This window comes from Sus scrofa, chromosome 18 (assembly GCF_054392235.1).
Source record: "Sus scrofa isolate SSC_HxYL_T2T_F1_AM1 chromosome 18, Sscrofa_HxYL_maternal_Yorkshire_Landrace_v2.0, whole genome shotgun sequence".
Classification (NCBI taxonomy): domain Eukaryota; kingdom Metazoa; phylum Chordata; class Mammalia; order Artiodactyla; family Suidae; genus Sus; species Sus scrofa.
The window spans coordinates 61,254,057-61,278,718 of record NC_139400.1 but is presented as its reverse complement, the minus strand read 5'-3'; the positions used below and the strand labels follow the sequence as shown (position 1 = coordinate 61,278,718).

The 24,662-nt window shown below is 46.6% G+C and overlaps 1 long non-coding RNA gene across 1 annotated transcript; it reads left to right on the top strand.

Annotated features, from left to right (window-relative positions):
- Positions 1–536: 536 nt before the first annotated feature.
- Positions 537–24,662, top strand: LOC110257553 (uncharacterized). Its single transcript, XR_014834022.1, has 4 exons — positions 537–677; positions 7,506–10,052; positions 12,549–12,601; positions 23,358–24,662. It is a non-coding gene; the product is annotated as an uncharacterized LOC110257553 (long non-coding RNA).

Genomic DNA, 24,662 nt, shown 5'->3' with positions numbered 1-24,662 from the left:
TTCTAAAGGCCTTAATGGCCAGCAGACCCCACCCCTGGCAGTGCGGTGTCACACCTAAACCCCGTCCTGCCCAGACGTCTGTCCTTCCGCGGCCATGTCCACCCCATTCCCAACACGTCCCTGTCCAGTGCCCATCCAGACAAGTGGCACACTGTTTTAAAACAGCTCACGCCACCAGACAAAAGTGTGGCCAGTCACCCGCAACTGCGAAGGAGAGCCACGTCAAGGGACCGCCCCCGTCCCCGCAGGCAGCCTTCCCTCCCTCCTCCTTCGCCTCCCTCTGCCTCGAATTCCCTTTTGTTGCAGAGAAGCAACCAGGGCGTCTGAGTAAGGAGGCGATGCCAGCACGAGGGTCTCATTCCCCTCCTCCCAGATCCCATTCCAATGACCCACAGACGGGAACACCAGAGGGAAAAGCCTGCCCCCCGCGCTGGCGCTGCGCACGGCTGGGACGGACACCGCATCTCCAAGGCGCCGGACGACGAATGGAAAGAAAAGGCCAGCTCATGACTCACCCTCGGCGGAAGTGGGGCGGTGCGCAGACAGAGTAAGCGGCAGAGACACAGGCAGAAACCTGCTAATAGCCCTTCGGTTCAAGGAGCCACCGCCGCCGACAGGAGGTTAGACCATCGGGAGGTCAGGAGCACATCTGGATTCCTTCAACGTGTTTGAAAAGTGTAAGCTGCCCCCCTGGGGGGGACGCTGGTGCAGGAGGCTTCCTGGCAGCCCAGCCCCGGTGAGGGTGAGACAGCCTTGCTGGGGGGGGGGCGGGGGGCAGCAAAATGCCTTTGTGTTCAGAGCCTCAGATGCATCTTGGCCTCGTTGCTAAGGACACATGCTTGGAAGGAGAATTACCAGGCCCAAGGCAGGGACGTTTTTATGATTACCGATCAGAAAATTGCTCTGTAAGAAGACGGCGAGCACTCAGCAGCAAAGTCCCTTTTCTCACCAACCCTCACCCATTTTGGTCGCTAGGAGAGAGGGAAGATGACACCCAGGTTATTTAATTTGTACTCAAGCATTAATAAACACGAATTCGTGGCTCCTTTAATGGGTATGTGTTTCTTCTTTCTGACTATTTTTGCCCCCATGTGGGGGCCCATCTAGTTCTTCTTGATTTGTGACATCTCTGCCTAGTGAGGAAGGCCCTGTTTTCGGAGAAAGATGTGATGCCGGCTCTGTATTCCCATGTTTTAAGGCAGACAACAGGAATGGATGCACAGAGCACACCCAGTAGTCCGAATGTATTGGTCTAATCTTTTTGTTTGTTTGTTTTTGTCTTTTTCGGGCCTTACCCTCGGCATGTGGAGGTTCCCAGGCTAGAGCTCAAATAGGAGCTGCAGCTGCCGGCCTACACCACAGCCACAACAACACCAGATCCGAGCTGCATCTGTGACCTACACCACAGCTCGCAGCAATGCCAGATCCTTAACCTACTGAGCAGGGCCAGGGGTCGAACCCACGTCTTCATGGATACTAGTCAGGTTCATTTCTGCTGAGCTGCAAGGGGAACTCCGTACTGTTGTGACTCACCTCCTTGCAGCTCTGCCCTTTACTGGGCCTGATAGTTTTAGGAGATGCTCCGATTTCATGGCACTTTTTTTTTTTTTTTTAAGTATGGGAATCTGGAGGTCTGTGTTTAGTTTCCAATTTGTGGAGCCTCCAATCGGATCACCTTGTCTAATAAATTGGGAGAACAGGACACTTTTCTTTTAAGGAGTGGTTCAGAGAGGGTAGGAAGGATGTTTGGCCTATGTGTACCTCTTGTTTCTCCAATGATAGTAACAGCTCCTGGGAGACAAAGCCAAGAGTTTTGCTCATCTTCACTCCCCCGTGGCCTAGCAAGGTGTCACAAGATGTGATCCCTTAAAGATCGATGGCAAGTTTTAAGAAACTAAGGGGCAGGATCCTGAGCAACGAGGACAAAAGTGCAGGGAGCAGAGGGCCCCCAAAAGGAGAGGATTCTGGCAGTACGAGACCAAAGATAAACACTGCTTGTTTTACGGCTTGGCTTTGGGAGATTTAAGTTCCAAGGAATTCCACACTTAAACAAATATATTCTACATGGCTCACAAGGAGGTTTCTCCACCATCCACTGCAGCCAAACACGAGTCGGGGTCTCATTAATAGCCACACTCAAATGGTCACACACACAAAAGGCCCCAGCTTTCTCCCTCGTGCCTGTGACTTTACGATGCCCGACGCTGGCCGAGCCAAAGACGGTGGCCACTGCGTCCGCTGAGATCCTCACGGTCCTTAAGGCTGGCTGGCTCGCTCTTTTTAAAGTGGGATTTCCTTCTGTGAAATAAGGAAGCAGCTTGTGCCGGATACCTGGATATCTTATTCTTTCCTTGCTTCTTGACTTATTCCTGCAAATGCTTTACAGATGCTCCAATGGGAGGCTGCTGAGGCTGGGGGGGGTGGGGTGGGGGGGGGACTCAGGCCCCGGAGGCATTTCCCTCCTCCCATTTGAGGGCCTTAGTGAAATGGGCTGGTTTCAGAGCTGTAGAAGCTTGCTCTGTCCGCAATTGAATTCCACTCTCTAATGAGTTCCCCTAAATCTGCCATCGGATGACTTTATTGACTTTCTGATCATAATTAACCAACACTCACTTTCTGCAGTTATTTTGACTTTCCCTCCCCCCATTCTGTGATTGAGTGTCTGGATCCAACCTAAGTCATGGATGCTGATGGATATTTATTGACCAGACAGCAACGAGGGACACCGTGTCTCTTGTTCCTTCTGAAAGAAATATAACCGGGGGTAGGGGCGCTGGGGAAGAAAAGCAGCCTAGAGTAGTTTCCAGAGCCACTTGATGTCTTAAAAGGTATATAGGAGGAAAGCAACCCATCAATGGGTAATTGACACCGTTTGTGACATTTTTATGACTCTTCAATTAGAGGAGGTGATAGAACATTCGGTTACCTTCTAGACCAGTAAATTCTCCAGCCCAGAAAGTCTTGGCTTCATTAGAAGCACATCCTGGCTAGAGTTGTAGGGGAACAAGGCTAAATCAATTGCCACTTGTTCCTTTTTGCTGGTTGTCAGACTGAGATAAAATCCTGTGATAAATGTGCAATTAGACAAAGGCCTCATTATTTCTTCTAAAGGGATATGTTCTCTTTAGCGTCTCCCAGCATTTAAAATGTGATTTCCAGAGTGTCCCATACACTGCCTGCACTGGGGGCCTCTCATTAAACAGAGGCTGTGTTTTAACCCACGGGCACACATGCACCACACAGGCTGCACACTTCTTGGGACATATGCTGCCTGCAATAGCAGATGGATGTGAGGGCTTCACCATTAAGAGTCGACACCTTGCACGGAGGGGAGAGAGGTGAGCAATTAAAGAGCGAGGTGGCCTTCACGGGCAGAGCCCTAAATCCCATTCTGATGATGGGGAGACCTGCCGCCCGGAGGAAATTAAGATCCGTGGACAGAGGGGCTAACGGCACAGATGTCACCTCGAGCCAACGCACAAACATCCTTTCCTCTCAACCCAGCTCTCTGCTCTGCGGCCCTTGCTTCCCCCTGCCTCGGCCCCCACCCCGGCTGCCACAGAGGGCTGCATAGTTGGGGTGGCTTCTTTACCTCTTCTGAGCTTCGGTGTACTCATTTGTACGGTGGCAATGATGCCACCTGCCTTGCAAGGTTTTTGCGAAGGCTTGTTGTTAAAATGCTTCGTACATCTCCCCGCCCCCCCCAGCTGAGGCTTTGGGATTGGCATATACGCACTGAGGTATATGGAAAGATCGACCTCTTGCTGCCCGGTGGTGCCCCGGCAGAGTTCCTGGGTGACCCTCGGGAGGAGCCCGGGCTCCCTGCATCTGAGGTCTGCGGCTGCAAGACGGGGCTGGGGCCTGGCGGAGGCGCACGTGCAGACCCGGCCTCTGCCACTCTGGTTCGGGTGAGCTCAGACCCCCTCTCTCCGCGGCTTCCACTTGCAATGTGAAGCGCACCTGGAGGGACTCCTGTTGGAGTTCAAAGGAGTCTGGGAACGGATTAAAAATGTCTCTCCTGGAGTTCCCATCATGGCGCAGTGGTTGACAAATCTGACTAGGAACCATGAGGTTGCGGGTTTGGTCCCTGGCCTTGCTCATTGGGTTAAGGATCCGGCATTGCCGTGAGCTGTGGTGTAGGTTGCAGATGCGGCTCGGATCTCACGTTGCTGTGGCTCTGGCGTAGGCTGGTGGCTACAGTTCCCATTCGACCCCTAGCCTGGGAACCTCTATATGCCACTGGAGCGGCCCAAGAAAAAAAAAATTGTCTCTCCTGCTTCTTGAACCAAGAAGCTGGCCAGAAGCAGAGGGCTTCACGGAGGTGCCCGGAAAGGGCGGCCCCGGGGAGGGTGGCCTCAGCACGGGACTCAGAGGGGCATGGATCTCTCAGGGCTCCAGCCCCGGTGGCTCCTTGGCGCAGCCTGGATCTGCGCTGGGGCTGGGCTTTGGCGGTGGGAAGACGTAGCTGTGTTGCCTCCTACCTAATGGAGAAACTGCTGGCCGTTGCCCTTTCAATTTTTGTTATTTGAATTCCTCCTTGATCAGAATTGGAGCTGCTGGGGTCCAGGCTCTGGAGGGGCATTGACTCCTAGAGTTTGCTTCGCAGCCACCTGGAGCCCGGGAGAGGCTGGACGGGGCGGCCGGCTGTCTGCTCAGGCTCGTCAGAGCACGGCTCTCCAGGGTCAAGGTCCAAATCGGGCTCCCCTTGGCGGCTTGGGGAAGAATGAGGTGGTGCAGAATATACTACCCGAAGGGAAACTTTGTGCTCTTTTGAGACAGTCTTGGGTGCGGTCCTTCAGGAAGCTGGGATCGATTGCGAATGATGATTCTTTGTTGTTCAAACTCTTTGCAACATCTCTTCTGAAAAGTGGACCCTCCGCTGCGTCAAAACGATGCTGAACTGCTCCGCTTGGAGAAGCGAAAGTGCGGGTCAGCAGGCAGGCTTGCGGGCCAGGCAGACGTCCCGGCAAGACCAGGAGCTTCCGGGTGGGTGGGGGAGCTGAGGAAAGTTGCTCTACCACGCCAAGCCTCCTCTTTCCCTGCTACCAAAGGGGGAAAAGAGAGCTTCCTCCAGGGAGAGGTTGGGAGACAGGTTCTGTGACTGCCCTTGGCACTGTCTGCGAACACAGGAATCTCAGGGCAATGACGCTGCGGATGCATTATCACGGTTCTACCTCTTCGCCGAGTCCCAGGAATGAAACTCCTTATTAAGCAGTAAATTGGGATAAAAGAGGAAAGTGACAGGGCAGCACAGGGCATCGGAGCCAGCCATGGCTGTGCTCTGAGCACCTTACCCTGCTTGATCCTCATCCGGTCCTGCCAGCTGGGTGTCACTGGGAATTTTGCACAGAGAGAAAGGAGGCGGGCACTAGCTAGGTGGCTCACATATTCAATTAGCTGGAAGAAAAGGAGCTGGGATTCAGACCCAGGGCCTTGGACAGTTCAGCTCATGCTGTTCTCACCAAGAGTGCAGTGTCCTTCCCTTCCCGAGTCCTGCCAAGCATAATAAGCCTTTAGCTAAAGAGTGGCCGGTCCCACTGGGGCCACCCTGTCTGGGGACGGCTCCCCTCAACCCCCCCCCCCAATTTAAGCCCCTTCCTTTCTTTGCTCGTATCATTTTCCACGCACGGATTTCTGCTCCTTCCTCAAATCCCTTCTTTTCTTTATTAATAGATACTCATCCTTCTCTAAGTCAGTTGAACTGTGAGTCTGCTGATCCTCGGGGTGGTAAGACCCTTCTTCCTCTTCTTCTTTTTCTTCTTCTTTAGTCATTAAAAAAAAAAAAATTGAAGTAGAGTTGATTTACTTTTGCTTTTTTTTTTTTTAGGGCTGTACTTGCGGCATATGGAGGTTTCCAGGCTAGGGGTCAAATCAGAGCTACAGCTGCTGGCCTACACCACAGCCACAGCAACACAGGATCCAAGTGTGTGAACTACACCACAGCTCAGGGCAACGCTGGATCCTTAACCCACTGAGCGAGGCCAGGGATCGAACCTGCAATCTCATGGTTCCTAGATGGATTCATTTCCACTGTACCACGACGGGAACTCTGAATATAGTTGATTTACAATGTTGTGCCAGTCTCTGCTGTATAGCAAAGTGGACCCAGTCAGACATAGACGTACACTCCCTTTCTCACGTTATCTTCCATCGTGGCCTGTCACAGGAGCCCGGATATAGTTCCCTGTGCTACGCAGTAGGACCTCATTGCTTATCCATTCTAAATGTCATAGTTTGCATCTACTAACCCCAAACTCCCCAGCCACCCCGCTCCCTCCCCGTCCCCCATTGGCAACCACAAGTCTGTTCTCTACGGCTAACGCCCCTTCTTGGATTCCTAAGTCACTTACTGCACTTACCTCCCTCATCACACCCACCCCGACTGGAAGAATCTGTTTATAGACCTGTCTTCCCTCGACACTGTAAGCGCCTTGACGGTCACATTCATCCTTATGTTCTGACTCCCAGGGCCAGGTCCCAGCAGAAGTTCAGTAAATGCGGGTCAAATTAAATTCGACCCAGCTTAGAACTTCAGCTCCAAGCTTCCGTTCCTTCATTCCTTTATCCATAGAATAGAAATGGGGGGAAAAAAGTGAGACTGATTCTGCTTTGATCTTGCAGCAGCGCTCATGTGGGCACACTCCATCTCAACTTAAAAGAACTTGATTCCTAGGAGTTCCCGTCGTGGTGCAGTGGTTAACGAATCCGACTAGGAACCATGAGGTTGCGGGTTTGATCCCTGGCCTTGCGCAGTGGGTTAACGATCTGGCGTTGCCCTGAGCTGTGGTGTAGGTTGCAGATGCGGCTCAGATCCCGAGTTGCTGTGGCTCAGGCGTAGGCCGGTGGCTACAGCTCCGATTCGACCCCTAGCCTGGGAACCTCCATATGCCGAGGGAGCGGCCCAAGAAATGGCAAAAGGACAAAAAAAAAAAAAGAGAGATTGATTCCTAAATGCACGCAAAGAAACAGGACACATTGACCTGAGGTGGCTCCAAAGCACATTTAATTAATAGTTAGATTCCTAACAACACTTCAGGGTTTTCATGTTAAAAAAAAAAAAGGAAACAAATAACACTCCCCGAAGTAGCCGAAGCCCATAAGCATGTCAATTAGAGAACCGCTTTTCCACTGCCCTCCACTCTCAGTTTCTAGAGGGAACTACCGCACATTCTCTGGGATGCCTGTGGCAGCTACTCTCCTGCATGCCTCCTTTTGGACCGACTCTGTCCAACAAAACGTTCTTCTGATGGTGGATATGTCCTCTGTGTGTGCTAATGTGCAATAGTGACCAGCCCTTCATATTGAGCACTTGAAAAGTGGCCAATGTGATCGAAGAAGTCAACTTTTAATATAACCTGTTTTGAATTAATGTAGATATATGTGAACATACCTCGTGTGGCTGGTGGCTGCCATACTGAGCAGAACTTGTCTCCATAACTTTTTTTGAATATGCAAGCTGATACGTTTAATATAAACATTTTTTTTTTTTTTTTTTTTTTTTTTAGAAACCAGATTTTATTTACATTGGTGAAAAAGGAATGCCGAGAAACGGAGTGCCAGGAGCTCGGTGGCTTTGCTCATTAGTGCTGCTTGCTTGTGAAACCGGGCAGCGGTTTTGTCGTTCTGTTCGAGGACATGTAAAGGATGTGCTAAGAAAGATGTCCACTAACAGGTGTTGGAAGCAGGATTCATGGTGGTTGCCTTTGGACCCTTTGTTGCCTTTTCTTTGAAAACTCTCAGTGCCAAGAACTAGAATCGGGTGGCAGAAGAATTTCCTTTCCGCAAATGCTCTTCGCTGTAAATGACATTCTTTATGAAGAATATAGAATTTGTTCCTCTAATGCTTATTATAAATAGCACAAGAGAGCTTAGTAATGAGGATTCTGTAAGTATTAGACATGCCTAAAGCAGGGGGATGGGTGGCATGGTAGGCTTTGTCAGCTTGTGTCTGATAAATTCCATATTCCATTGATAAATCGTAGTAAGATATTATCTTTGGAAAGAATCACTTTTCCTCTTTATGACTATAATAAAACAAATTGTTCAGGAGTTCCCACTGTGGCACAGTGGTAACAAACCTGAGGTATCCATGAGGATGCGGGTTTGATCCCTGGCCTCGTTCAGTGGGTTAAGGATCCGGCATTGCCGTGAGCTGTCCTGTAGGTGCCAGATGGGGCTCAGACCTGGCGCTGCTGTGGCTGTGGCATAGGCCAGCAGCTGCAGCTGCAATTTGATCCCTCGCCTGGGAACTTCATATACCGTGGATGTGGCCCTTGAAAAAAAAAGTTCAACCAATATATATTAAGTTTTGACTTACAAAAGTACCAAATAAGGGGGGATGTGGCCAGCTGTGTGAGCTGCCAGAGTGGGAGGAGGGAAGGCTCAGACAGGTATAGCAAACCGGGGGCTATGGTTCTGTCCTTTAGGGCCTGGGTTGGGTGACTCTGTGTCATATTTGCATGGAGTGAAACATTGCATTTTCAGCCCCGCGGTTTGAGGTCCCTTCTTGACTGAATGGGTTATCCTTATTTGTTGCATTCACTGGCCTGTGGCTCAGTTGTTTCACCACAGTTGTTGTAATGAGTCCCAGTTAGAAATCCAATCCCCACGTGGACTAGTGGCAGCAGCCTGGAGCGGAGCCAGCCACCATTTGTCACCAGGAGACCCGATGACTGGATATGGTGGAGTCACTGAGAGGAGCCCTCACCCTGCTCCTCGTCACTCGTCACTCATGTCCAAAGGATGAAAGTGATGTTGAAACCACACACCCTCCAAAATCCAACATCTCTCCGGAACAAAACAAAACAAAACAAAAACAAATTGTGAAAGCTTGCATTAAACATTGCCTAAGAAACCGGCTCAATTTTTACTCCAAAGGTGAAATCATCTTAACATCACCTGTACTTAACTCACAGGACAGGCTCTCCAGGACTCTCATCAGGACGAGAAGCAGGGAGGGGATGCAAAATTACTTCCCATTTCAGTGGATAAGAAGGACTTGGTTTCTTGGCTCTCCGGATAAAGGTCAGGTTCCTCTTTGGCTGTAAAGCCATCGTGGCCTTTGGCAGATAATTCACTCAAACTGACAATTTGGCTGCTGAACTTGGCTCTGAAGCCTATGGCCACTGGGCATCGTAACCCAAATTGTGGCTGTTGGGCCTGCAGCATCCGCCTTATCTGGGAAACTTTTAGAAATGCGAAGTCTCAGAACCCCCCCCTGAATCTGCATGTGCATCTTAAGGAGAACCCAGTTGGCCTGTGTGCCCGTTAAAGTCTGAGGAATATAGATGTCCGAGCTTTCTCTCCTCAGGGGATCCTGACGGGCAAAGCCTGCTCGGCCTCCAAGGTCCTTGATGATAGAATGTATCTTGCAATCTTTCTGATCTAAATCATTTTTTCTTTCTGTGCACCTACAATGCCTGGCATTTATGAAGCATTCCATTTCTCTGCTTTCCTCAAACTTTTCCATCCGGAGACTGGCTGAAATGCTGCCGGTTTTGCTCTGGGAAGCCAGGTGGCTGTATTCGAGACAAAGATTTGCTGTAAGTTGATTACCATCTATGGCTCTGAAAAAATTAAGTGGAAACATCTGTTCCAAGGTCAAGATGAATTTAGTTGACACTCAGGACAGATCCCTGAAATCCGCACACAGCACAGGGCCAGAGGCTCCTTGTTTAGGGCTGCTGTTGAGGGGTGCCTCTGCCAAGGCGGCAGATGCCATTAATCACATCCTGCTTGCTGGGTTTGCAGAGGGCGGAGAAAAGGGCAGGGAATATGCAGTGGGGTAGTGGGCGGTCCAGTCCTGCGCATTGAAAAGAGAACAGTGGGAAAGACCTGTGCTTCCTGAATCTGAATTCTCTTCATTGCTTCGTGGGGAAGAATCCATCGTCTTGGCACTCCAGGAAATCTCTTTCACTCCCAAGTGGCTGACGTTCGGATCTTGACTGATTGCATTCCTGCCCCCGGTTCAGTGCCCAGATCCCACCCCAAATCTAAAACCTCGGATCTCTGCGGGTGGACCCGGGCACCTCTCTTTACCACCAGATTTACAGGTAATCTTAAGGCCCAGCAGAGTCCAGGGTTTGGGGCTGTCCTGGTGTGTCCTACTGGATGTCGGTAAGATTCTGTTTAAGTTGATGCCAGTGGCCATTGGCACTAAAAATCAGTTCTGTGGTGGAAGCTGGAGGTTTCTAACTTCTTGAGGCTCAGTGTTTGGATATTCAGCCAAAACTCTTGTGCACGAAACTGGTCCAACCTGTGAAAAAAGAGACTGATAAAAACAAATTTGCGGAGTTCCCGTTGTGGCCCAGTGGTTAATGAATCCGACTAAGAACCATGAGGTTGCGGGTATGATCCCTGGCCTTGCTCAGTGGGTTAAGGATCTGGCGTTGCCGTGAGCTGTGGTGTAGGTTGCAGACACACCTCAGATCCCGCGTTGCTGTGGCTCAGGTGTAGGCCGGCGGCTTCAGCTCTGATTTGATCCCTAGCCTGGGAACCTCCGTATGTTGCAGGTGTGGCCCTAGAAACGGCAAAAAGACAAACAAAACAAAACAAAACAAAACAAATTTGCTTAGGTGTTCTGGAGCCACCCCCCACCCCCAACTTGAATGAAGTTCAAGAAGCCAACAGGACAAGCCACTTGGCCTGAAGTCCTCAGCCAATCAACATGTTAGACATTAGTTACTGGGAAAGTATAAACAGAGGAGGTAGATGGATGTGCTGGGTGTGAAGAGTCTTGAATTCATCATTCATCAAGTATCTACTTCCAGATATTTATCCATCACTTACTGGGTGGGGCTCAGGGAACACTGCAGAGATGATAATTCTACAAGCCTGTCACTTGCGTTGTGCATGCGGGTGAGAAGGACCATTGGGACTGAGTGTCAGAATCACAGCGAGGTGTTCGGATGCGTCTTTCAGGCACCACCTGGTGCTCGGGGGAGCTGAATGAGGTCCCAACCTCAATCTTGCTGCCCCCTTACCTGTCCTAATTTTGGACTTCAATTCTGACGACTGGCTCTGGGCTACTAGGAGTGCATGGAGGTTGTCTGTGTGTGTGTGTGTTTATCTGCGTGTGCGTATGAGTGAGTGTGTGTGGGTGAGTTGGGCTCTAGTCCCCTTTCTTCCATAAATTACTACATTCTGTGACATGGAAAATGGTTACTATCTCAACTTTATGATTTAATTTTTCTTTTTAGGGCCAAACCTGTGGCATAGGGATGTTCCCAGGTTGATTTGGTGCTGCCGCTGCCAGCCTACGCCACAGCCATGGCAACACCAGATCTGAGTCCCATCTGCGACCTACGAGGAAGCTTGGGTCCTTAACCCACCGAGTGAGGCCAAGGATCGAACCCATATCCTCATGGATACTATGTTGGATCCTTAACCCGCTATGCCACAATGCGAATGCAGGTTCTATGTAAACACAGCCTCAAACTTCCCCTTCCAACCAGACTGCCGTCCCCAATGCACAGTATATAGGAATTCATGGCTGGATGGGGCCTCTTTTCTGCACCAAGTTGTCCGTGGATTTCCTGCTTCCTACCCAAGCCCCTGTCTTATATCTACTAGTTCCTTCTGTAGAGTGAAAATCTGCGCCTGAGCCCCTTGCCAGAGGCCCTCCGTGGGGACCCCTGCCCACTTGGATTTCCAGGTATCTGCCGTTCCTGGTTGCCCTGCTCTATCCCAGGAGGCTACTTCCTGGTGGACCCTTTGAGATTGACTGTTGGCCTGGCCTCTTGCCTCTCTCTTGGAAACTAAACTCTGCCTGCTGGGCTGGACTTCCTCCAAGCCATCAGTAACTGGGTTAAGCTGCCCACCACCTGTCCCCCTCCAGGAGGGGAAGATCTGGTATTAAAGCCCCAGCCCCTCCTGTCTTCAGGCCCCGCTCGGTCCACTGGATAGATTGAGTCATGTCTGATCATGTTCCAAGATGTAACCCAGACAGTGGAATGGGTTGCATCTTGTTTGCAGGCAAATGGCTCTGTAACCAGCCTTGCCTTACAAGCACCCTTGTCACGATCCAGCCACCATTCCAAGAACATTATCTGACACCTCAAAGAAACTCCCCATAAATGAATCCCTACGTATTACTGCCATCACACCCTCCAGTCTGGATGATGGAACACTGATCAGTATTTTGCCATCTTGTAGGCAAGGGAATGATCTCAAGTTTTTCCACCTCTAATCACTGCTGAGAGTTTATTTTACTGCATTTCAGTTGTCAGATTAATCTCGTCTATGCAAAAAAGGAGTCATCCTTACTAGTGGGAGACACCCAGGCAAAGATCTTTTCCAAACCCTGGGCATATATTGTGTAATTAATAACAAACTCTTCGGGTATGCACAGTTCTTTTCATTCCAAAGATTCCCAAAGCACTTTTACAAGCTTAACTCGGGCTAAGTAGCCCCATTACCTCATCCAGCTCTGAAATGTAGCAACCTCTGGGGGAAATTGTGGCAGCTGCTTAACAATGCACAGACATTGAACCACAGCACAAACATAAGGGGCTGCCGGCTTCACAACTCTCTTTTATTTTGTATGGCAGGAGACACCGATCAGGAGAACAGAATCGAGAAATTGCCTGGGAGCGCCACAACGGTATGTTTGAACGTAGTCCCCTTAGAATCTTAGAGAAACAAAGCACTTTCACCCAAGGCATGCATCCAGCCAAGCAACCCTTCTGGAGCTAGGTCAAGGAGGGGAAGGATTGGGCAAAAAATGTTTCTGGCAGGTTACCGAGAAGGGTAGCACTTTGTAAAATTTCCCGGTTGTTGAGAACTTAAACTCATGCAGTTGGTTCGAGTGTTATGGGTGCCGGCCAGTTTCCATATCCCCTTCAGACCTCTTCTGCACCTCTCTGCCCTGCTTTGCCCCTGGAGAGGTTGACCCATGGAGTGCCTCCCTGGGCTTCCCCCGCCCTCCGGTTTGGGACTCAGCTAATGGTTGGAGAGGGGCGATCCTGGAGGACCATATTTATTTGCCCTATGATGGTATCTCTCCACCAAAGCTACCCCTGCTCTCTCTGCATTGCATCACCCCTCCCTCTCCCTGCCCCCAGACCGACCGTGACAAGTGATGTTCCTAGTTCCTGGGCACCACTTTCCTCTGTAAGTTTCCCCTCAAACTTCTTCACGTCAAGACACCTTTTCTAAAGAATCTGTTCATGATTCTCCTCAAAATCCTGTTTGAGTGTGCCATCTGCTGGGACCTGGCAACTCATGATTGGAACATAGATGAGAAAGCACAATGAAGGATAAATTTTTACATTAATAGTTAATTTTCCTGGACATCTACCTTGGGTTGGATGAGGCTTATTTGCTTTACATGTACAATCTCATTTAGTTTATATATTTTGATCATATCTCCATATCGGGGATACTTCTAGGCTTTAAGAACCAGTGCTAAAAGCAGAAGACTTTGAACTTGTGGAGCTTAAATTGTACTGGAGGGGCTCAGAAAGTAGGAATTCATATTCCAAGTGTCATGGAGAAAAAGTGGCAGGAAGGGAGTGAGAGTGGAGAGCCTAAATTTATGGCTGGTTAAGGAAGACTTTTGTAGAATGGCTCCATGAGAATAGATCTGAGAGAAATGAACGCTGCGGGACTGTAGGATAAGGCAAATGTAATTACTGTGTTTGTTTGATGGACTTTAAAAATGAGGCTTTGAAGAGCAAAATGACTTACTGAAGTTCCTATAACTAAAAACTGATTGTCAGGACAATCTCGTTAGAAGACCGAGTACAGACCTTCCTCATCACCTGGTTCAGAGGAAGAGTAGATCTCGATAAATACTTGATGAAGGACGGAAACTTGAAGGATGGGTCCTAAGTCCTAACTAATCATAACTGATTATGTGTTCTAACTAATTTGAATATCATCTTCCTGGTAATCATGCATAGGCTTTTTAGCTTAAGCTTAAGCAACAAGCTGGGGATCCCTGATGTGCGAGGCTCAGCATTAGAAAACCAAGGGATATAATTCACTGTATTAACAGACTAAAAGAGAAAAGCCATATGATCATCTCAATAAATGAACAAAAGACATTTTACAGACTTTAAGATCCATTCATGATAAAACTCTTAGCAAATTGGGAATAAACAAGAATGTCCCTGGATCCGATGAAAGGCATGTAGGAAAAAACTTGTAGCTGAAAATTCTAATTATTTGACCTTAATGAAAGATTGAATGCTTTCATTCCAGGACTGTAAAGCTGTCTGCTCTTACCACTCCAATTCAACCTTTTTAGTGGAGTAACTAGCCAATGCAATAAGAGAAGAAGGGGGGTTGGGAGTATACTGATCGGAAAGGAAGAATTTAATCTGTCTTTATTTGTAGACAAATGGTGGTCCACATAGTTGCAATGGACTGAATGCTTGGGTCTCCCCCAAATTCATATGTTCAAACTCTAATCCAAACGTGACAGTGTATAGAGATAGCGCCTTTGGAAGGTAATTAAGTCATGAATGTGCAGGCCTAATGAATAGGATCAGTGTCCAAATAAAAAGAATCTAGAGGACTAGCTGACTCTCTTCCTATCATGTGAGAATATGAGGTGTCAGCAGTTTGCAACCCCAGAAGTGGGCTTGTACAAGAACCTGACAATGACTTCCAGCCTCCAGAATTGTGAGAAATAAATTTCTCACAGTTTATATGCCACCTAGTCTATGGTACTTTGTTATAGCAGTTCAAACTGACTAAGAAAATCCTGAAACATTTCCAAAAAAGTTTCCTAGAATTAATAGGTAAATCTAGCAAGATCATAGGATACAAACTCAACATTAAAAAGCCTTCCTTTTTTTTTTTTTTTTTTGTCTTTTTAGGGCTGCACCTGCAGCTATGGAAGTTCCCAGGCTAGGCGTCCAATCGAAGCTGTAGATGCTGGCCTACACCACAACCATAGCAAAGCTAGATCTGAGCCCCATCTGTGACCTACACCACAGCTCATGGCAGCACCAGCTCTTCAACCCACTGAGTAAGGCCAGGGATCAAACCTATGTCCCCATGGATGCTAGCTGGGTTTGTTAACTGCTGAGCCACAATGGGAACAGTTTAAAAACTGTTTTAAAAATTAAAAGTAGGAGTTCTTGTTGTGGCACAGTGGAAACGAATCCGACTAGGAACCACGAGATGGCAGGTTCAATCCCTGGCCTCACTCAGTGGGTTAAGTATCTGGTGTTGCCGTGAGCTGTGGTGTCAGTTGCAGACACGGCTTGGATCCTGTATTTGCTGTGACTGTGGCATAGGCCAGCAGCTGTAGCTCCAACTGGACCCCTAGCTTGGGAACCTCCATATGCTGGGGGTGTGGCCCTAAAAAGAAAAATTAAAATTAAGAAATTTAAGTACCGTTTATAATAGCAAACACAAAATACTTTATACAAAATATTTAACACAAAATATCTAATACTTAATACAAAATACATGCAAGATATATATGCCAAGATTATAAAACATTCATAGAAGATATCAAAATAGATTTAAGTGAAAGTGGGGCTCTGTCACGGTCATGGATTGTAAATCTCTATATTGCAAAAGTGTTGGTTAATCACAGACTGACCTGTAGCTTCAATGTAATCTCAGTCAACCCCTTTTTATTTTATTTTGTATTTTTTTGTAGAAATCAGTAAGCAAGCTGATTTTCCATGCAAAAGCAAAGGACCTAATATGACCAAAAATGATATGGAAAGAGAAGAATAAAGTTAGAGGATTCATACTAGCCGATTTCAAGGTTTAATATAAAATCACAATAATCAAGGTAGTGAGGTATTGATGAAATTCTAGACAAATAGGTCAGTGTGGTAGAATATAAATACCAGATGCAGACCCACACATGTATGGCCCACTGATTTTTTTTTTTGACTGCAAATGGCCATGAGGTATCTTTTTGGGTGATGGAAATGCACCATGTCTTGACTGTAGTGGTGTTTATATTTGTCAAAATTTGTGGAATGGAACATAAAGGGGAAATTTTACTGTATGTAAATTATTCGTCAATAACCTGACTTTTAAAAAGTCCAGATCTGAAAATATTTACATACAGTTAAAACGCACTGGTGACCAACAATACCAAGTGCTGGGTGAGGAGGCAGAACAATGAAAACTCTCCCTTGTTTCTGCTGGGAAGGCAAAACACTGCAGCCACTTTGGAAACCAGGTTACCGGTTGCTTATAAAGTTAAGCAACCTGTTAACTCATGACGCAGCAATGTTACTCCTAGGTATTTATCCAGGAGAAATAAAAGCATAGGTCCATGGAAACACTTATATGTAAATGTTTTATTCATAATTGACCCAGTCAGGGAACAACTCTAATATCCATCAACTAATGAATGGATAAACAAAGTGTGTTAAATCCAAACGAAAAGGAATGAAGTGCTGATATGTGCATTGTTAATGAATCTGAAAAGCATCATGCCCAGTGAAAGAAGCCAGACACAAAAGACTCCATAAAGAATGATTCCATTTATATGACGTCCTAGAAAACACAAAACTTTAGGAACAGAAATCACATCAGTGGATACTTGGGGTGTAGAAGGAGGGAACTGACTACAAGCAGCCATGAGGAATCTTTTGGGAGTGAGGGAAAGATACTATAGCTTGACGAGAGTGGAGTATACATTTATCAAAATTCATGGAAAGGAACTTAAAGGGAAATTTTACTGCATGGAAATTATTCTTAAATAACCTGACTTTAAAAACTCAGGTCTAAAAATATTTGCATACAGTTAAAATGCACAAAACTTTAGCACAGGTACCACCCAGATCACATTTAATGAGCTCATTTTCTTACTAATGGACATTTAAAAAATCCCAGCTATAAGAATGGAAACTCAGATACAGGCTCTCAGTGAATATACACTCTTAATTCTTTTGGAATTGGCATTCGCTCAATTCCTGAGCTAGAATTGCTGGATTACCAATGTTTGGTAGAGACTGCCAAAAAGTTTTGCAAAGTGGCTGAAATGTTTTATGACCCACCAACACATACGAGAATTCGAATTGCTCCACGTTCTCTCCAATAGCTGGTAGTTCCAGTCTTTTAAAATACAAGAATTGAAAATTCTGATTGAAACTTTAGCCATTCTGATGGCTCTATGGTGGGTTTAATTTTTCTTTTCTTTTTCTTTCTTTTTTTTTGGCTGCAGCTATTGCATATGGAAGTTCTGGGGCTGGGGATCGAACCCATGTCACAGCAGTGACAATGCTGTTCACCCGCTGCACTGCAGGGAGCTCCTCATTTTGGTTTTATTTATTTATTTATTTTTGTCTTTTTTTGGGCATTTCTAGGGCCGCTCCCGCGGCATATGGAGGTTCCCAGGCTAAGGGTCGAATCGGAGATGTAGCTGCCAGTCTACGCCACAGCCACAGCAACGTGGGATCTGAGCCACGTCTGCAACCTACACCACAGCTCATGGCAATGCCATATGCTTAACCCATTGAGTGAGGCCAGGGATCGAACCCGCAACCTCATGGTTCCTAGTCGGATTCGTTAGCCACTGAGCCATGACGGGAACTCCTCATTTTGGTTTTAATTTGGATTTCCCTGATAAGAAATGATTTGGGGCAGTTTGGCTACTTTCTTCTATGAAATGCCATTGCTTGTCCTTTGAACATTAAAAAAAAGTTTTACTTTTTTTATTCTTATTGATTTTAGAAGTTAATATATTCAGGATGAGCGTTCTTGTCAAACATATATATATGAGCTATAATTATTCTCTCAGGGGAGTTTTGAATAGTTATAGTTTACACACGAGTATGTTGGGGAGTTCCTGTCGTGGCTCAGCGGTAACCAACCTGACTAGCATCCACGAGGACTCGGGTTTGATCCCTGGCCTTGCTCGGTGGGTTTAGGATCCTGAGTTGTGGTGAGCTGCACTGTAGGTCACAGATGTGGCTCGGATACCACATTGCTGTGACTGTGGTGTAGGCTGGCAGCTATAACTTGGATTCGATCCCTAGTCTGGGAACTTCCATATGCCAAGGGTGCAGCCCTAAAAAGACAAAAAATTAAAAAAAAAGAGTATATGCTGGGACAATCGGTGGCTCATGCACATCAATCCTTTAAAACACAGTCACTAATATGAAGCAAAGACTGGTCTGTCCCTGCCATCTTGGTATAAAAAGAGTTGACCCAATGTTTATCTCTTCATTTCCCAGCCTCCCTTTTGGGGTGCTGTCTCCACAGGTTCAAGTTCTAGTCCTACTTGCTAGCTGGGCTCATAAAACCTCCTGCATGATTCTCGACTTTCTCTTCTCCCCGAGTCTGCAGGTCTAGGGGATGGAAGAACCACAGCATGAAGGCGCCTGGCTCCCTGGCTGACGGCACGGGGCAGGACTCCTCCCTCTTCCCTTCCCCACTTAACTGCCAAGTGGGCCTGATGTGAGAAACACCCTTCTGTGTTCCTCTGATATTCTGGGTTTATGCCTTGAAGAAGCTGGTACTACTCTAGTGAATATATCTGGGTATTTATCTGCATGTCTATAAGATCAGCACCTGTTGTTACTGTGGCAATTCTGTTTTCCAAAACAATGGCGGTCACCTCAGCCACTTATTTCCAAGCCATAGATGTCATCAGCACGTCTATTTCTACAGTTATTCTGAGATTCTACTTTTCATCAATGGAATCAGTTGGGGGAAGAGAGGAGACCATTAAACAAAATACAGGCTAGACTGAATCTGCCCACACTTCTTAGTGTAGACTTACGTGGAGCTGGGGAAGGTGCGGGAGCAGCATCCACCTGGACTTAGTTCTGTTTTGCTCCTCCAAAGGTGTCCTGTTTCTGGTTGGGAGAGTTGTGTGGGGGAGGCCCTTTGATCATTTCCACTCGAAGATGTCACCTGCCAGCATGGGTGACACTGCATCTGTCAGAAGAGCACCCTCTCCTGTAGCTTCCGGTGGCAGGGAAATTTTCACTTACAGAATGAAAGTTGAGAGGTACCTGCCATCAATAAAGGCCATGATCAACTCAAGAGCTTGCACCAGAAGGCATAGCCACTGTGGGAATATTGTTCCAAGAATAAAAGCAGAAAAAAAAATGCCGACTATTAATATGGTAAACAAGTAGTTTAGTTTTGTTTATTGATATATTCTGAATTAAAAAAACAGGGAGTTCCCATCGTGGCTCAGTGGTAACGAACCTGACTAGTATCCCTGAGGATGTGGGTTTGATCTCTGACCTCACTTAGTGGGTTAAGGTTCCAGTGTTGCTGTGGCTGTGGTGTAGGCTGGAAGCTGCAGCTCCGGTTTGACCCCTAGCCTGGGAACTTCCATATGCTGCAGGTGCAGCCCTAAAAAGCTATAATAAATAAAATAAAATAATTAAAAAAAACAAGCTTTGGATTTCCAATTTCCAAACTGGCATGGAAAGAGCTTGGAAGTTGTGATTCTATCATCAGGAAAAGTGAAAATCTGAACACTGAAGAATCAACAACTCTGCTTACGTCTGGTCAGAGAGTTGAGGTCACAGGGCAAAGCAAAACTCAGATCCAGACAGGCGGTTGTAAGGAATCACAATTTACTAGAGTGGGGACCTTTCAGCAGAAACTCCCGTGGGAACCAGCACCTGGGTAGGGAAATCTGAACTGTACCTGATGCACTGATGAAGGCTCAGTATGGACAAGCCTGGAAAAACAAGGCCCAAGTGTCACATCTATATGATAAATGTTGTGAGGCAAATGCTTCCATATTTATCAGTCTAAAACAGTACCAGTGTATTCTCTTTCCTGGCCCTGTGTGTTGGCAGGGCTCAGCTGGGTGGTTTCTGAGCTCCTGTGGTCTCTGCTGGGCTTCTCCCAATCCTGTTGGTTCACCCATCTTTGTGCCTGGGCTGGGCTAGACGGTTCTGGAAGGTCTCTCTCACACATCTGAGGCCTTAGCACTGACTATGGGTTAGGAAGCCTTCGTTCTTCTCTGTATGGCTTCCATCTCCCTACGGAAGGTCCAGAACTTCCTTATGTGGGTCATGGCCGCTGGATTTCAAGAGAAAACCGTTTGAGAGGCAAAGACCCAGTGGGCAAGGACTCATCAAAGCTCTGCTTGCCTCATTCTTGTTAATGTCAAACTGGTCAAACGTCACGTGGCCAACCCAGAATCAATGTGCAAAGGAAGTTCATATGGGCAAGGGCACTGGGGGGAAGGAGCCACCAATGTAACAGCCTACCTGCTGTGTAGTAAGGCAGTAGACTCATTTAGAGGACTAGACAATTTTTGATGGTGGGATTCCTGGCTGAGTGTCTGGACACAAGAGCAGAAGAGGAGGTGAAATTCCAAGACTAAGTGTGGAGGCTGAAGGTAAGTCCATGGCCATTGCCCATGATGTCCATCTGTGGTCATTCTGTGCCATCCCATGCCACCACAACTCCAAGGAGGCGGGCTCTGATTTCGAATATTCAAGCGCCTGGTGTTTCATTAGTTTGGGAACACAGGAGCCCCCTGTGGTAGAGAGTGACAAATCTACCGCTGAGGTCACCCCAGTAGGAGATGTTGCTTTGTCCCAGCAATATTCAGGACAGTATCCGGCTTGGCCAATGCACAAGTGTTGTTGCTAGGGTAGCTGTCAGCAGCCTGGCTAAACCTCATTGCCTAGGAACATGAGGGGCTGCTCTGTAAGGGCTGAGGGTTTGGGGTGGGGCATAATGCCCTATTCATCTTTAGAATCTCCTCCTAACTGTTAACATCCCAGGGAATCCCCTAAACTCAGTAATTTTTAATTCGCATTGGAGCTCCCTTCCCTCCTTGCTCTTCCTGATTTAACGCCTGCATTCCCGCTGGCCTCTCTGCTCTGAGAACAGAAGGTTCATGGATCTTGCTCACCACCAGGTTTCCCATGAGGGCACCGTGGGTACCGACATTGAAAATTGAAAACTGCCTTCCCCTCTCACCTTCCAGCAGCTCCTCCTTCCCCTGAATTGCCATTTGCCTTTGAATCTGGTGACTAAGAAACAGAAAGGCCATGACTCTGCTCTCCCTGACCATGACCCCAGCTGAAAATTATTCTAGAGAGCATGATGTGACTCCCGCCCTGGGACGTAGTCACGTAACTCAGGGGTCCGCCAGGCCCCAACAGCCTTTAAGAGTCAAATGACGCTGTTTCCAATCCCCCATTCCCTGTGTACTGGGACCTGAGGCCAAGCTCCAAATCTACTTTGTTGGGTCATTCCAGACTGATTTTCTGCGGCCAGTGACGCCTGAGTCTTTCTTCTGCCATGCACGTTTTAGCCGTCCCTTCTCATTATCCTGAATCTACCTGGAGAGATCCAGCTCCTTTCATCCCCTAAAGAGCCCCCATCCAAGGCCACTGCATTTCTCGTTAAAGACTCAGGGTACAAGTATGGAGGTTACATTGGAGAAGAGTACAGCTGATAAAGGAGCCTGTCGGGCGTCATTCATCTGAAGCCTCCTGGTACCCTCTCTCCAGGAGCCCCAGCCTAACCGGGGGGAATGTGTACTGGTCCCTTCTGTGAGCTCCAGATTCTCTTCTTCTGGGCTCCCTTTGCCCCCCCCCTTCTCTACCCTGGCTCAACTACTCCAAACCTCCCTCCAAAATGTTTATTTATTTTTTATAAGTTTTCCAACTTTTCCTGTGGTCTAATTGAGTTGCACAAAACTGCACATATTTCAAGTGTAAAATTCTATCAGGTTTGCCAAACATACCCCCATGAAACCATTACCAGTCAACCAACATATCCATCACCACCTAAAATTTCCTTGTGGTCCTTTTATTTATTCATTTGTTCATTTGTTTATTTATTTTAGGGTCGCACCTGCAGCATATGGAGGTTTCCAGGCTAGGGGTCTAATCGGAGCTGCAGCTGCCAGCCAATGCCACAGCCACAGCAACATGGGATCCGAGCCGTGTCTGCGACCTACACCACAGCTCATGGCAACGCCGGATCTTTAACCCACTGGGCAAGGCCAGGGCTTGAACCCGCAACCTCATGGTTCCTAGTCAGATTCGTTTCCGCTTTCTCTTTATATGTAGATCGACTTGTATATTCTTGAGTTTTCTATAGATGGACTCATATAACATGTTCTCTTCTTAGCCTGGCTTCTCTCCCTTAGTGTAATTATTCTGAGATTAATCTATATTGTTGTGTATATCAATAGGTATGTTTCTCTATTGGTGAGTGGCATCCCCCTGTGTGAATATACCATAATTTGTTTGTTCATTCTTCGGCTGATGGATCTGGGTTGTTTCTGGGTTTTTTTTTTTTTTTTTTTTTTTTTTGGCTGTTATAATGAAGCTCCAGTGCACACTCCCATACAAATCTTTGGGTTTTATGCTTTCAGTTCTCTTTGGTAAATACTGATTGGTAGCATCTCATTGTGGCTAGCAGTGTGTGAGAGTTTCAGATGCTCCATGTTCTCAACAACATTTGGTATGGTTGGTCATTTTAAATTTAGCCATTTCATTGTGGGTTTTTTTGTTTGTTCGTTTGTTGTCTTAAAGCACAGCCGTTTAGCTACCTCTTGGATTCTTTCTTTTTGGAAGGGGAGCGCATGCTTAAGTTCACAGAGAACAATGCCAGATTATGCCTGTTGTCCCAGTGAAATAATTCATAATGTCCCTTTACCTCTGAAGTGAGGTGCATGTTTTGGAAAGGATGTATTTCTCCCTGGGCACCGTGTTTGCAACACACCCCAGTTATGCACGGCTACATCACCCATCCTTGACCTTGGGGCCATGTCCTATTTGTCGTTTATTCACTTAACAGGCCCATATCATGTGCTAAATACTTTACTAGCAAATAAATTTAAAGGTTATAGGAGTTCCCATTGTGGCGCAGTGGTTAACAAATCCGACTGGGAACCATGAGGTTGCGGGTTCGATCCCTGACCTTGCTCAGTGGGTTAAGGATCTGGCGTTGAATCAGAGCTGTAGCCACCGTCCTACACCAGAGCCACAGCAACTCAGGATCCGAGCCGCGTCTGCGACCTGCACCACTGCTCAGGGCAACACTGGATCTTAATCCACCAAGTGAGGCCAGGGACCGAACCCACAACCTCATGGTTCCTAGTCAGATTCGTTTCCACTGCACCATGACGGGAACTCCTGTTCTGTATGTTTTTTAAGTCCATGCTCTTTTCAGTTTTATATACTTAAAACTTGCCTTCTTCAGGAAACATTCGCACGTGCGATTTAGGAAAACAAAAACAAAAGCAGAAAACCCCTAGAAAACAAAGCATAGAGTCAGGTTGTATTTAGTTGCCAGATTAGATATTAAAATCTTTAAAAGGCAAATCATTTGAAACAATGATTACTCCTCAGGAAATCTGTAACAAATATAAAGAACAGTAGGGAAACTACTTTTAATATATTATCTTCTCCTTCTTCTTCTTTTTTTTCTGACTCTCCAAGCCTTTGTTCTTAAGCAGGCAAACTGCTGCTTTACTTCCCTGAAGCCACTGATAAAACCATGCAAGAACATCAGAGAAAAAACGAAGCCAAGATAGGTGCCATCCCCAAGGGAACGGAGTGCTTCTTTGTTTTATATTTCCATTGGAAATCTGGAGATTTTGCATGCAAATGTCTTATTTCATGGCACTGCTTCTCAAATTGAGAGATTAAATCTAGCTCCACATAAAGGTTTTTCAATAAAGTAGGTTGCACAGTATTCTGTTTATGGAAAATTGATGCATCATCTGATATGCTTTCAACTGCTAACTTTTGTTTCGCAAAAGCTGGAAGGAATTTCAACCAACCGTTATCTAATCAAGAAAATATTTCCTACCTATCTTGTCTTCAACATAACTTGCTGCCAAATGCAGTTTTGACTATTGTAAATCACTATGCATTTTAACAAGCAAAACGGACTCTGTAGTTTGGTAAGAAAAGGTACAAATTATTGAAACTATCCATCATTATCAGTGGAATGTCCTCAAATTTTGTGTGTGTTGCAGAATGATTATGACATAATTTAATGCTATATAAGTTACAGGTACTACTTTATTTAAGAAAAATTTCTGTAATCTTGAAATACAGGCAGGTATTTTAATAATTCCACTAAACCGTCTCATGTTTATACCCAACCCTGATGACACCAGTAAGGCCTGCAATTTGGGTATTTATTTAGCTATAAAATATGCAATGATTTGTAATATCAAAATTTCTTGTGAATTCAATGTAATATAAAGCGCAGGAGAAAGCGAACTAAGTCTCAACTATGGGGGTTTTTCGTGTGTGTGGCTTTCAAATGAAAAGAGAGTTATCTCAATCTAGCCAACCACCAATTTCCCACGGACTCAAAACATGCTTGAGGAAACATGCCTTAGTGTATGAGTTGACTTCTGCCTCCAGAAATGTTTGTACCCAGTCCTCCAGATTGACTCGATTCAGGAGTCCAGCCACGTGTGTAATAGGGAAGAACAAATCTGACTCCATGTTGGATCTGTCTCTTTTGCTTTAATCTTTGTCTTCTCTTGCTTTTGTTTGAGTTAAGAATGTTGCCTAGAGCCTGAAATTCACAGGACAGCCCATTATCCAGACTCTGACCTTTAAGGACGTAGCACTTTTCCACTCTTACAGAGATAAAAATTTGCAGAACAAACCAGGGCCCACCTTGCCTTTAAAAATGCTTTGCTGAAACCCTTGGAGGAATTCAGGGTGGGGGGGGCAATCGTCTTGCTTGGCCCAGCATTAAACTTTCTCTGTTTCAAACTCTCA